The following is a 14,393-nucleotide window of genomic DNA, read 5'->3' on the forward strand; positions in this document are numbered from 1 at the left end:
AACCTTCTGGATTCCATAATGATAGAGATGATTCCTTATCTCTGACGACTGACTCATTATATTCTAGTAGAAAAATATTTAGAATTGAGAGTCCTCAGTGGTTGATACCTTTAAATGGCTAACTGAAAAGATGGTGACACATTGCAAGCTTTCCCGACTACTCAGGTCTCTTCATCAGGCATTGACTAATACAACGTCTGAAGAATCACATATTTATACACAACACAGCACAGAAATAATGCAGTAGATAGGTATCAACCACTGAGGACTCTCAATTCTAAATAGTTTTCTATCTACTGGCTAACACGGTACAAAGATATATATCTTTCTTGTATTCTGGTAGATCCTGTCTGCACTCAATATCTGTCTACACAGAGAGCCGCCATGCATTGGGCACCAGTCATAGATCATACTTTATTACAGCACAAAGATGCCACAACACAGGGATTATTATTGAACTTGTTAAAGGGAACCTGTCAGCAGGATTGTGCACAGTAACCTACAGACAGTGTCAGGTTGGAGCCGTTATACTGATTCCAATGATACCTGGTGATGAAATCCATCTTGTGGTTGCTGTTTAATCTTTATTTGCAGTTTTCAGCTAATGATATGCCCGTGCTCCAGGGCGGCCTGTGGGGGTCTTCAAGTGGTGCTCTGATTAGCTATTCATCTGTATGGCTTATGACAGGTCACTGATCCCTCATTGATCTGCCCCCTATTTTAAATACTGAATATAATTATGTTTTTTAAAAAATTCACATTTTTTTGCAGGCACCGGCGCCTGTACTGCATCATGATGAGGAGTATAATATGGCTGTTTTCATGTTATTTAGAAATTCAGTTTTGTTGTAAAAAAAAATAAATTCTTAATTATAATGGCTCACATTAGCACCTATTTCGTTCCTATAGATGCTACTACGCAGGTACCTCTGCCGCCACCATTTTGCTAGAGAAAAAAATAATTATTCTCCATCAAGATGGCACCTGCGCAGTAGCATCTATCACGCGATACATATTACTGCGCGGCCTCCGGCGCTATTTTGATTAAATTGTTTTTTTAACACCAAAACTATGTTTGTAAATAACGTGAAAACAGCCATATTATCTACCTCATCTTGTTACAGTGCAGGCACCGGCACCTGTCTGATGAATGTGAATTTTTTTTTCAAGCCAAAATTCTATGCAGTATGTAAAATAGGGGAAGGTCAGTGAGGGATCAGTGACCTGTCATAAGCCAAACAGATGCATATGTAAGCAGAGCAGCACATAAAGCCCCATCCACAGCCCTGCCCACTCACAGCCCCGCCCACTCACAGCCCCACCCACACACAACCCCGCCCACTGGCCGCCCCAGTTCACGAGAATCTCATTAACTGAAAACGGCAAATAAAGATTAAACAACAACCACAAGACGAATTTAATCAACCAAGGTATCCTTTTAATCAGAATAACGGCGCCAACTTGACACTTACTGTAGCTTAATGAGCACGATCCTGCTGACAGGTTCCCTTTAAATGGGGAGGAGGAGAAAACACATGAGCCATTATTGTATTATGGCTTCTTAGAAAGAAAAGACATACACTTTCTGTAGTGATCTGTATACAGAGCTCATCTGAGAGTTTTCCTAGTGAACAGTCTGCAGTGTATTAGAATGTATGGAGGCTGTAGAAGACAATATTCACTGTGTGGTACATAGTTAGAAAATCATCAATAAATGTAATCAATTATGTTTGGAATAATCATCTATTATAAATTTTAAAAAAGGAAATAATATGGACAAGATAGGGCATGGGATCTTTTTCTGCCAACAATCTTCTAGCTCTCTAGGTATCCTCATACAGAAACGTCCTCTGTTGGCAGCTGCTGGCAGACAGAATTTGAGGATTTCAAGAGAATCTCTCACCAGGTTTTGGCTATTGCATCTAAAAGCAACAATGTAAGCAATGTGTCACTTACTAAGCTGCTTGCTGCAGTTTTGATAAAATCACTGTTTTATGTGCTGCAGATCTATCAGTTCTCTGAATACTGAGCTCTGTCTAACCCCAATCCACTGATTGGAAGCTCAGTGAAAACTGTGCATGGGCAAAAGACTGCCAATAAGTAGAGATGGGCGGACACCTGGATGTTTGGGTCCAGCGTTTTTGGCCGAACAGTTACAAAAAGTTCAGGTTCAGGTACCAGAACAGTACTTGGACCAAAACCCTGACCCCCTTCACTTGGCCTGAGCATCCAGTGTTTGCCATGTCATGTGCATGACAGCGCGTCATACACTGCTTCTGCTCAGCTGTAAAATCATCACCACTGGTCAGACTGCCGCGGTTCTCACACTGCCAAAAAACAACATGAGCCCACAGCTGTGATTGGAGGTGTAAAGTTTACCTCCGGTCACTGGGGCTCACCTGATGGGACTACTGCTCCCATCAGCCGATGCCTGCTGCTGCTATTAAGGCACCCATTTATTGGTTATCAGTCATGTTTGTTATATATTTGATTTTTAAGAGGTTTTGGAAAAGTTTTTTTTTCCTGAAGCTTTCTTTGCTGCCTTCTGATTGTCTAATCTTTAGTGCAATCTTTTGTGGTTTCCTTTTGGATCCACATACATATCCTGCAGATAGTAAATGGAGCTGTCAACCTCTCTATTCCGTCTTTCAGTCACTGAGGGGTCAGATGTCCACCTCTCTATTCTGTATGCCAGTAATTGGTTTCTTAGTAATAGGCAGATCTCTGGGATGTTTTCACCAGTTGAGAAAACAATGGGATGTTTGTACCAGTGGAGAAAAGATTGGGACTGGGAGAAGAATAAAGTGTCCTGATATCTGTCTTTGAGCATAGTGACTGGTGTCCATCATTCTTTTCTATTTCTGATCTATGACTTTCTTCTTGAAAGTTAGAGGGACTATATGGGACGATGAGACACAGCTCCTCTGATAGGCAAGACTTCATTATACAATATTGCAGGCTGAGAAAGTTTTATTTTAAGTGATTATCTGGACTCCTATTTATTTGATTTAATTTCTTTGCAGAAGAACAAGGAGCAAGAAGCCTCCATCAAGGTAAATGCAAGTGGCGGACGCCTGTAATCGCCCCGTGTAACAGGCCCTTTAGTTATTACATGAGTCAGTGACGATCTGTAGATCTTTCCATACATCTATAATATCATAAGATACATACATAAGATATTTACATAACATCATGATAAATCAATATAAATCATTGTATTTTGAGAAATTCAGTGTAATTTTTATAAAAACCATAAATACGTAAAAAGTGTTGAAAAACTTGTGTAAGTGTTTGGGAAATTAAATTAAATCATCAGTATTTTCCCCATTGTTTATTGGGCTTTACAGTCCCAGCATTCAGCGCTCCGTATATATTACATGATAACTTTATTCTTCAAGTCAAGTCCAATTTCACTGACTAGACGACTTATTTTATATGTTTTACAAACTAATATTCCCTTCTAAAGCCACAATATATTTTTCTTTTGATAATTACTAAGACATGTCCTGTATTTTCTGGACTACAAGATGCACTTTTTTTTAGCAAGAAAAAAAAAATCATGCTTAAAAAAGTGTGTGTCTAAGCCTTGTTCACACGATACGTATTTGCTGCATTTTATTTGCTGCGCTTTTAAATGCAAATTTTAAGCTGCATTTTACAATACATCAAAATCTATGAGATATTAAAAATCTGATGCGCGCACGATGTATTTTTTTTCCTGACTGAATTAGAAAACGGCTGTGTTTTTGAAAACTGCAGCATGTAATTTCTTTCACTGTTTTGTTTCAGCATTTTTTCACCCATAGAAAGCAATGAATAAGTGCAAACATGCAGCAAAAACTGCAGGTATCACGTTTTCCTGCAAAAAAACGAAGGAAGTTGCATCATGTTTTTGGGGGGCACTAGACAAGCATTGTTTAACCCCTTCCGGAGAATTAGCCATTTTCTGTTTTCGTATTTTTCTCCAGTTCTCCCAAGGGTCATAACTTATTTTCTGTCCACATAGACATATAAGGGTTTGTTTTTGTGGGATGAGTTGCACTTTTGAATGACACAATTTATTTTACCATAAAGTGTACTGGAAAAAGGGAAAAAAATTCCAAGTTTGGAAAGTGCAATTCTCACATTGTTTTAACCGCAAACTTTATACCTTGTCATATTAACCCATCGGTGCAGAGAGGTGGAATGGATGATGCGATTTTGATTGTCGCGTGTTATATCCTACTGTAAGTGATTGATAGCGGGATTTAACTGGACAACAGCTGCCGGTGGAACACCCCTCCTCCCGCAGCTGTTAAGTCACATGATGGCTTTTTGAGTATAAGTCATAAGTCGTGAAGGAGTTAATAGATTCAATCAAAAAATGACAAATTTCTTAACTCAAAAACTGAAAATGTAATAGATTAACAGTTACGGCTGTTATAGGTAGGTTCTGGCTGTTTGTCACAGCCATTATCAGCTGGTTATGGGGTAGGCTCTCCCGTGAACCCACTCCATGCACCCGCTACCACCTTGCACACTATGTATGGTTGATGTCAGTAAAGTGTTAATCCATGAGTTTTATTCCCTTGAATGGTGCGAGCTCAGTACCAGCACTTCCATTCATTCGGACAGTGACCAGGACAGATTATAAACTGTGCTACTTGCCTACTGTACCTGACGTTCAGGAGACCTCCTCATATTTCATGAGTCTGCTGGACATTTGTAGAGTAAGCGAGTGTACACAATATCATGGTATCTCAGGAAATGGAGGATGTCTTTTCTTAACACTCATGGTACCTAGTTTCTATCTTTTTTTAGGCTTCGATTCTTCTTCTCCGGCTTCGTTTTCTTCAGAAAAAAACGAAAACAGTGAGTATACAAGATCCCTTTTGCACGTCACCCCAGGTTTCACTGTCATTCTCTAATGTGCTGCCTCTAGCTTCATGATTGAAATTTCCTGTACGCTAAATTTTTACTACTTACTAGGTGGTGTAATTCATTGCAGTCATTATGAAATCAAACAGGATTTTTTATGTCTGCAGTTATTTGCATTTTGGGCATTTAAAATATAATTTGCCAATGGCAAAAAACTCCAAATCTGTATAATAAGCGTTAATATACAGATCAGACCAACATGAAATTTCTTTTTGCATCATTTTTACTCTCCTTCAGCCCCTCCATGTATCCAGCTTAACAGGGCTGAGCGGTCCTATTCTTCTGAAGTTTAATTGCCCGGGAGCACACAGCTTCTCCTTGGTTCTTCAGGCTAGTTCACCGTCCATACTCTTCCAAACAGCCTATGGAGAAATAAAGAGACAAACAGGGGGCATGCTCGACTGACAGCATTGGAGCTATGGGATGGCAACATGAGGGAGAGTTTGTGGAAAGGGATTTTTCATTAGGAGTTGTATTTGCATTCACAAATAAATATGGCCTTTATTTTGTACTTACATATTATAATATGTTGAGCGCCCTTTTAAGTGAATGGTTATTAAAACATAAATATCTTTAGACTGTATGCAGGTGCCAATAACCACATAATTTTAAATGCATTTCCTAAATTTTTTTCTGCAAAATCGTGCAATCGAGCCATCGCATGTAGGAATGGTTTCAACATTAAATGGCATCCTTGTAGTTCTAACAATTATGTAGTGCATAATTTATTCATTCTTAACCAGGATGTCGGAATGTTAAAAAACATAAAAATTTAGCTTATGTGTTTCTTAAAGGGGTTGTTCTGTCATGTCACAAGTAGAGTTGAGCAAAACGGGTCGAAAAAATTCAAAAGTCGCCGACTTTTGGCAAAGTCGGGTTTCATGAAACGAAACCCGACCCTAGGATGAGGTCGGCCACGAGGTCGGCGACTTACGCGCCAAAGTCGCGTTTCAAAAGTTTGTTTTGCGCTCTTTTTCAGCCAATCAGGATCCACGGACACTGTGGGCAACGTGATGACCTAGGCACGGGTCACCACCATCTTTCAGAAGGGCATGCAAGTGATTGGCTTGCTTTGGTGGGCGTCACAGGGGGTATAAAAGGGCGCCATCTTACTTCTGCCGATCTTAGTATAGGGAGAGGTTGCTGCTGATTCTGTAGGGAGAGCGTTAGGCAGGGAAGAAGACAAAAAAACTGCTTCTGCTGGTAGCGATTTGGCCTGCACAACACACAAGTCACTGTGTGTGCAGTGCAAGGGGGGCTATATAGTGGTGTATCAGTGGTGTTGGTTGTTGGGCTGCCTTTTAAGGCTTCCTGACACGCTGGCATTGCTGTTTACCCACTGCTCCGCAAACTGCTTTTTTAAAAGCAATCCAATCTCCCTTATCCTCTAGTCACTTTTGTCACAGCTGTGCCATCGAGCCTGTCACATAGCGCTCAGATATCAGTGGGCCTCACACAATCCACAAGTGTCCAGTGTCCAAAAGTGTGCGCAGAGATTCAAAATCTCCATTATCCTCTCGTCACTTTTGTCACAGGCAGCTGTGCCATCGAGCCTGTCACATAGCGCTCAGATATCAGTGGGCCTCACACAATCCACAAGTGTCCAGTGTCCAAAAGTGTGCGCAGAGATTCAAAATCTCCATTATCCTCTCGTCACTTTTGTCACAGGCAGCTGTGCCATCGAGCCTGTCACATAGCGCTCAGATATCAGTGGGCCTCACACAATCCACAAGTGTCCAGTGTCCAAAAGTGTGCGCAGAGATTCAAAATCTCCATTATCCTCTCGTCACTTTTGTCACAGGCAGCTGTGCCATCGAGCCTGTCACATAGCGCTCAGATATCAGTGGGCCTCACACAATCCACAAGTGTCCAGTGTCCAAAAGTGTGCGCAGAGATTCAAAATCTCCATTATCCTCTCATCACTTTTGTCACAGGCAGCTATGCCATCGAGCCTGTCACATAGCGCTCAGATATCAGTGGGCCTCACACAATCCACAAGTGTCCAGTGTCCAAAAGTGTGCGCAGAGATTCAAAATCTCCATTATCCTCTCGTCACTTTTGTCACAGGCAGCTGTGCCATCGAGCCTGTCACATAGCGCTCAGATATCAGTGGGCCTCACACAATCCACAAGTGTCCAGTGTCCAAAAGTGTGCGCAGAGATTCAAAATCTCCATTATCCTCTCGTCACTTTTGTCACAGGCAGCTGTGCCATCGAGCCTGTCACATAGCGCTCAGATATCAGTGGGCCTCACACAATCCACAAGTGTCCAGTGTCCAAAAGTGTGCGCAGAGATTCAAAATCTCCATTATCCTCTCGTCACTTTTGTCACAGGCAGCTGTGTCATCGAGCCTGTCACATAGCGCTCAGATATCAGTGGGCCTCACACAATCCACAAGTGTCCAGTGTCCAAAAGTGTGCGCAGAGATTCAAAATCTCCATTATCCTCTCGTCACTTTTGTCACAGGCAGCTGTGCCATCGAGCCTGTCACATAGCGCTCAGATATCAGTGGGCCTCACACAATCCACAAGTGTCCAGTGTCCAAAAGTGTGCGCAGAGATTCAAAATCTCCATTATCCTCTCGTCACTTTTGTCAAAGGCAGCTGTGCCATCGAGCCTGTCACATAGCGCTCAGATATCAGTGGGCCTCACACAATCCACAAGTGTCCAGTGTCCAAAAGTGTGCGCAGAGATTCAAAATCTCCCTTATCCTCTCATCACTTTGGTCACAGCTGTGCCATCGAGCCTGTCACATAGCGCTCAGATATCAGTGGGCCTCACACAATCCAAAAGTGTCCACTGTCCACAAGTGTGTGCAGAAATTCTAAATCTCCCCTGTCCTATAGACACCTTGTACCTTGTTTTACATTACTATATAGTTTGTTGGATTTTGTCTACATTTCTACCAAAAATGAGGAAGGCTGGTGGAAGAGGCCGTGGAATTGGGCGGGGGTTGGCAGCTGGTAATGATGGTGTTGGTGGTGGATCTGATGGTAGTGGCAAGAGCAAAATAGGACCGAATGCAGGAGGTGCTGACCCTGCATCATCGTCTGGCTACATAAGGCCTCGAACGCTTAGTTTTCTAGGAGTTGGCAAACCGCTTTTAAAGCCAGAGCATCAGGAAAAAGTTTTGTCTTACATTGCTGACTCAGCCTCCAGCTCTATCGCCTCCTCTTCTTCAGTTGTAAAAAGTAAAAGCACTGAGTCGTCATTGGAGGCTCATGTTCATGAACCACACCTTTCCTTGTGTCCTTCACCCCAACCAAGATTGAAGGATGACGCAGGCCATACTACTGATTACTCCATGGAGCTGTTTTCACATACCATGCCTGGATTATCAAGTGAAATGGTGAATTACCCAGGCCAAAATGAATCTGACATGGAGTGCACTGATGCACAGCCGCTGATGGATGATTCTGCTGGTACATTCACTCAGAGCACTACATTGTCCTCGCAGTGTACAGAGCCAGATTCTGACCCTGATGAGACTCAGGTGCCCCTTCCCGCACACTATACCACCATACACGGTGACACAGAGGAAGGTGCACATGACATAGAAGAGGAGGTGATGGATGACCCAGTTGTTGACCCAGATTGGCATCCATTGGGGGAAGAGGGTGCTGCTTCCAATAGCTCAGATGAGGAGCATCCACAGCAGACATCGACATCGCAACAGCTGTTATCTGGCAGGCCCGGAGCACTCCAAAGACAGGTTCCAAACATCAAAAGAGTTGCTGGACAGCTTGTCCAGAGGGTCAAAAGATCACAGCGTGCTAGGCCGCAAAATGTCTGCCAAAGTAGGAAGAGTGCAGTGTGGCACTTTTTTGAACAAAATCCTCATGATCAGGCCAAGGTTATCTGTAAGAAGTGCGCAAAGACCTTTAGCCGAGGGAAAAATCTGAAAAATTTGAATACCAGTTGCATGCTTAGACATTTAACCAGCATGCACTTGCAAGCGTGGACACAACACCAAACCTCAAGTGCCACATGTGCAACTGATCACAACGAAGGTAGTCAGCAACGCTACATTGTTTCCCCCACTGTAAGCCCACCGGTTAGCACAGCAGCAAATGTTGAGGTGTCGTTGCAAGACCACAGCAGTCAGGGAATCCCACTGTTATATCAACGAAAGACTGATTCTAGGCCATCAGAAAGAACACCAACTCCATCACCATCATCAACCCTCTCTCAGTCCTCCCTGTCCACCGCTACTTCCACCATATGCAGCTCTCAAGTCCAGCTCACCCTCCCAGACACTATGAGTAGGTCAAGAAAGTACTCAGTCTCTCATCCGCGTACACTGGGTTTGAATGCCCACATTGCCAAACTAATCTCGTTTGAGATGATGCCCTTTCGGTTGGTGGAAAGCACAGCTTTCCGCGAACTCATGGCCTATGCAGTACCACGCTATGACCTACCCAGTCGCCACTTCTTCTCTCGCAAAGCCATCCCAGCCCTCCACCATCATGTGAAAGACCGCATTGTCCATGCACTCAAGCAGTCAGTGAGCGGAAAGGTGCACCTCACAACTGATGCATGGTCCAGTCGGCATGGCCAGGGCCGTTACGTGTCCATCACTGCGCACTGGGTTAATGTGGTGGATGCAGGGTCCACAGGGGACAGCGGTGGTGGGACAGTGCTGCCTAGCCCATGGTCTAGGAAACAGTTGGCTGTAGGCGTTCGACCCTCCTCCTCCTCCTCCTCCTCCTCCAGAAGCGAAAGCTCGTCCACAGAGCGCAGTCGTACGAGCACTCCATCTGCAGCTGCCACTGTTGCACACGATGTGTCCCCCTATCGAGCAGCTAGTGGAAAGCGTCAGCAGGCTGTGTTGCAGATGATGTGTTTGGGCGACAGACACACCGCCGAGGTGCTGGCCGAGTACTTGAAACGACAAACTGAGTCATGGCTGGGCAGTGTACATCTTGAGGCAGGCAAGGTAGTTAGTGATAACGGCCGTAATTTTGTGGCAGCCATAGCCCTTTCAAAACTCAGCCACATACCTTGCTTGGCTCACACCTTGAACCTGGTGGTGCAGTGCTTCCTCAAAAATTATCCGGAGTTAACAGCCCTGCTCCAGAAGGTGCGAAGACTGTGCGCGCACATCCGCCGGTCGCCTGTACACTCCGTTCGTATGCAGAAGCTGCAGCGATTGCTCCACCTTCCCAACCACCGCCTCATTATCGACATTGCAACAAGGTGGAACTCCACCCTGCACATGGTGGAGCGGCTGTGCGAGCAGAGGCAGGCCATAATGCATTTGTGGGAGGATACACGGCCAGGCACTTTGAGAGCAGACATGGAGTTGACAGGCGTGCAGTGGTCGAAGCTGAAAGACCTTTGTAAAGTCCTTCAGTGTTTTGAGGAATGCACACGGCTGGTAAGCGCAGACGACGCCATCCTAAGCATGAGCATCCCACTTATGCGTCTGCTCATGCAAACTTTGACGCACCTTAAGGAGCAGGCGTCTGCAGCCAATGTTGATGAGGAGGAAGAGGAGGAGGGAATCCTTGATGACATTCAGCCATTGTCTGCTCAGGGACCTCTCCTGGATGAGGTGGAGGAAGAAGAGGAGGAGGAGGAGGATGATGGGGATGATTACTTAGGGGAGGAGGATGCATCTCGTGGGGCAAGTGAAAATGTTGGCGTGGCAAGGTCTGGTACAGGGTTTGTGCGTGACTGGAGGGATGTGGATTTGCCAGAAAGTGCTCCTCCACCCAGCACTTGCAGTGCATCATTGACACCGGGAACATTGGCCCACATGTCAGATTATGCCTTGCGGATCCTAAAAAGGGACCCCCTCATTGCTAAAATGATGAACGATGACGACTACTGGTTGGCCAGCATCCTGGATCCACGCTATAAAGGCAAATTACAAAACATCATGCCACAGGAGAACCTTGACCTAATATTGGCTAATAAACAAGCAACTCTGGTAAATCGGTTGCTTGAGGCATTCCCAGCACACAGCAGCGGTGATGGTTCTCACACGAGCCGTACGGGCCGGGGGCAGCTTGGCAGAGGTGTTCGTGGTGCACACAGCAGAAGTGGCGTTGGAGACAGGGGTTTCATGACAATGTTGTGGACTGATTTTTCAAATACCGCTCACACAATTGGTAATACTGCATCGATGGAAAGTGACAGGAGACAGCAGTTGTCAACTATGGTTACAAACTACTTTTCCTCCCATATCGATGTTCTCCCACACAGGTCATTCCCCTTTGACTATTGGGCCGCTAAACTGGACACCTGGCCTGAATTGGCCAAATATGCCTTACAGGAGCTCGCTTGCCCAGCTGCAAGTGTGCTATCGGAAAGAGTCTTCAGTGCAGCTGGATCAATCCTGACAGAAAAAAGGACCCGTCTGTCAACCCAAAATGTGGATGATCTAACCTTCATTAAAATGAACCACGCATGGGTTTCCAAGGATTTTGTCCCACCTTCCCCTGATGACACATAGGGTGACAGAAAAATGGCTTGCTTTGGTCCACCTCTTCCTGGTACTTCACTTATTTCGCCTTTTGCATCAGCTGAATGTCCAACATCAACATATGCCACTTTCTGAAACTCCCTAACTGTGCTGCCTCCCCCCCATGGCCGGGGTCAACACCTAGCGCACGACACCGTGCGAGTGCCGTTGCCCTGGACAGGTGGGTAGGCCGACTCTTGGGCGCGGGCACTGGCACAGGGTCCCTCATAGTGCAATCAAGTGTCTCTGATGGTGGTGGTGCACACCCGCCGTCAGACACACCGCTGTACTATGAGGGGCCCAGTGCCAGTACCGACGCCCACGAGTGGGCCCCCCTTGCTTGGGCAGGGCCCCAGCATTTGCAATCTTTACCTCTCCCTGCTCCTCCGCTGTGTAATCTGGGCCGTCAAATCCATACTGGGCCTAACACCGTCTGAGCCTGCCTCCTGAGACATATATTTTGAATGTGTACGCTATCCATACATGTTATCCAGGGATACGGTACCCTTTCTAACCTTTGTGCAATCACGTGCAATCCATACTGGGCCTAACACCGTCTGAGCCTGCCTCATGCTGTATAGACATATATTTTGAATGTGTACGCTATCCATACATGTTATCCAGGGATACGGTACCCTTTCTAACCTTTGTGCAATCACGTGCAATCCATACTGGGCCTAACACCGTCTGAGCCTGCCTCATGCTGTATAGACATATATTTTGAATGTGTACGCTATCCATACATGTTATCCAGGGATACGGTACCCTTTCTAACCTTTGTGAAATCACGTGCAATCCATACTGGGCCTAACACCGTCTGAGCCTGCCTCCTGAGACATATATTTTGAATGTGTACGCTATCCATACATGTTATCCAGGGATACGGTACCCTTTCTAACCTTTGTGCAATCACGTGCAATCCATACTGGGCCTAACACCGTCTGAGCCTGCCTCATGCTGTATAGACATATATTTTGAATGTGTACGCTATCCATACATGTTATCCAGGGATACGGTACCCTTTCTAACCTTTGTGCAATCACGTGCAATCCATACTGGGCCTAACACCGTCTGAGCCTGCCTCCTGAGACATATATTTTGAATGTGTACGCTATCCATACATGTTATCCAGGGATACGGTACCCTTTCTAACCTTTGGGCAATCACGTGCAATCCATACTGGGCGTGAGAACGGCTGGCGAGCTGTTAAGCAAGCTACAGCACCTGTCCAGACAAGTACAGGGATTCCGTAGCGAGGAGACTTATTTGATTGTTTTCAATGTTGGGACAGCAATTTTTGGGGAGCACTATACTCTGGAGAATGATAGATGGGGCCCACCATACACTGGAACATTCCAAAGGTGGACATCAGACACTGGAGCAGCATTTACAGGGCCCATTATACACTAGAGCATTAGAAATGGGGCCCATTATGTTTGGAGCATTATTTGGGCCCATAAGACAGTGGAGCTTCATCCATGGGGACCAACATATACTGTAGCATTATGTGGAGCTCATCATATACTGTTTCAAACATTATATGGGACCAATGATTCTGTATGGAGAAATAGATGGGCCTCGTCATGAGATGTAAAAAGTGAGGTATTTTTCATTGTACTATACCGCTATTTATCTGCCGTATCGGAGCATGATGAGTTGTGGTATGTGTTAAAGGGGCGCTCTTTCGCCCAGGCACATGAAAACCTGCAGCCAGCCCCCCCCCCACATCTTTAGCCAAATAACCCCCATTTTTCAGTGCGTAACTTGTATTATGAAGTTAATTAAGGTTGACAAGCTTAAGTAAGAAGAATTGATGCTTTTGGCATTCAAATGGGCACTGTAGGTGTGTTTCCTGTCCTCCTCTCACTGCCGACTTTTATTCCCCATTGACTTACATTGGGTTTCGTGTTTCGGGACGACCCCGACTTTTCCCTATAATCGGACGATCTTGCTCGACCCGACTTTTGGAAAAGTCGGGTTTCACGAAACGAAACGCGACCCTAAAAAACCAAAAGTCGCTCAACTCTAGTCACAAGATATTGATTAAAATATACTAAGCATAGGCAATCAATATCAGATAAGTGTGTGTGTGAGGGTATCTAACACCCAGCCCCCCACTGATCAGCTATTATAAGCTCCGGCTTCATATAAACATATTGAATAGAGTTCTAATATGTCTTCCCAGTCACTGTATAGCAGTCATCACCAGACAACGCAGATCAGGTCCTAGAACAACTTATAACAGCTGATCTTTGGGGATACAGCATATCACAAAAATTAGTAAATATTTATTGTATCTTTTCATGGGACAACATTGAAGATGTGACACTTTGATACAATGTACAGTAGTCAGTGTACAGCTTGTATAAGAGTGTCAATTTGGTGCCATCTAAATAACAACACACAGCCATTATTGTCTAAGCCGCTTGCAACAATAGTGAGTACACCTCTAACTGAAAATGGCCAAACTGTGCCCAAAGTGTCAATACCTTGTGTGGCCACCATTATTTTCAAACACTGCCTTCAGTCTCCTGGGTATGGAGTTCACTGGAGCTTCACTGGTTGTCACTGGAATCCTTTGCCATTCCTTCATGACGACATAACGGAACTGGGGAATCTTGGAGACCTTGCGTTACTCTACCTTCCGTTTGAAGATGCCACGCATATGTTCAATAGGGTTTTGGTCTAGATACATGCTTGGCCAGTCCAGCTCCTTTACCCTCAGTTTCTTTAGCAAGGCAGTGGTCGTGTTACACTAGAGGTGTGTTTGGGATCATTATCATGTTGAAATACTGCCCAAAGGCCCAGTTTCCTAAGAGAGGAAATCTTGTACTATGACATACTGAAGCAGACAAAGTTGGCATTCATTGTTCCCTAAATAAAATGTAGCTGCCCACAGCTGGCAGCACTCATGCAGTCCCAAAACATGACAGTCCCACCACCATGCTTGACTGTAGGTAAGACACACTTGTCTTTGTACTCCTCACATGGTTGATGCCACACACACTTT

Source organism: Dendrobates tinctorius, unplaced genomic scaffold (assembly GCF_039654945.1).
Source record: "Dendrobates tinctorius isolate UK_male_01 unplaced genomic scaffold, ASM3965494v1 ptg000089l, whole genome shotgun sequence".
NCBI classification, from domain to species: domain Eukaryota; kingdom Metazoa; phylum Chordata; class Amphibia; order Anura; family Dendrobatidae; genus Dendrobates; species Dendrobates tinctorius.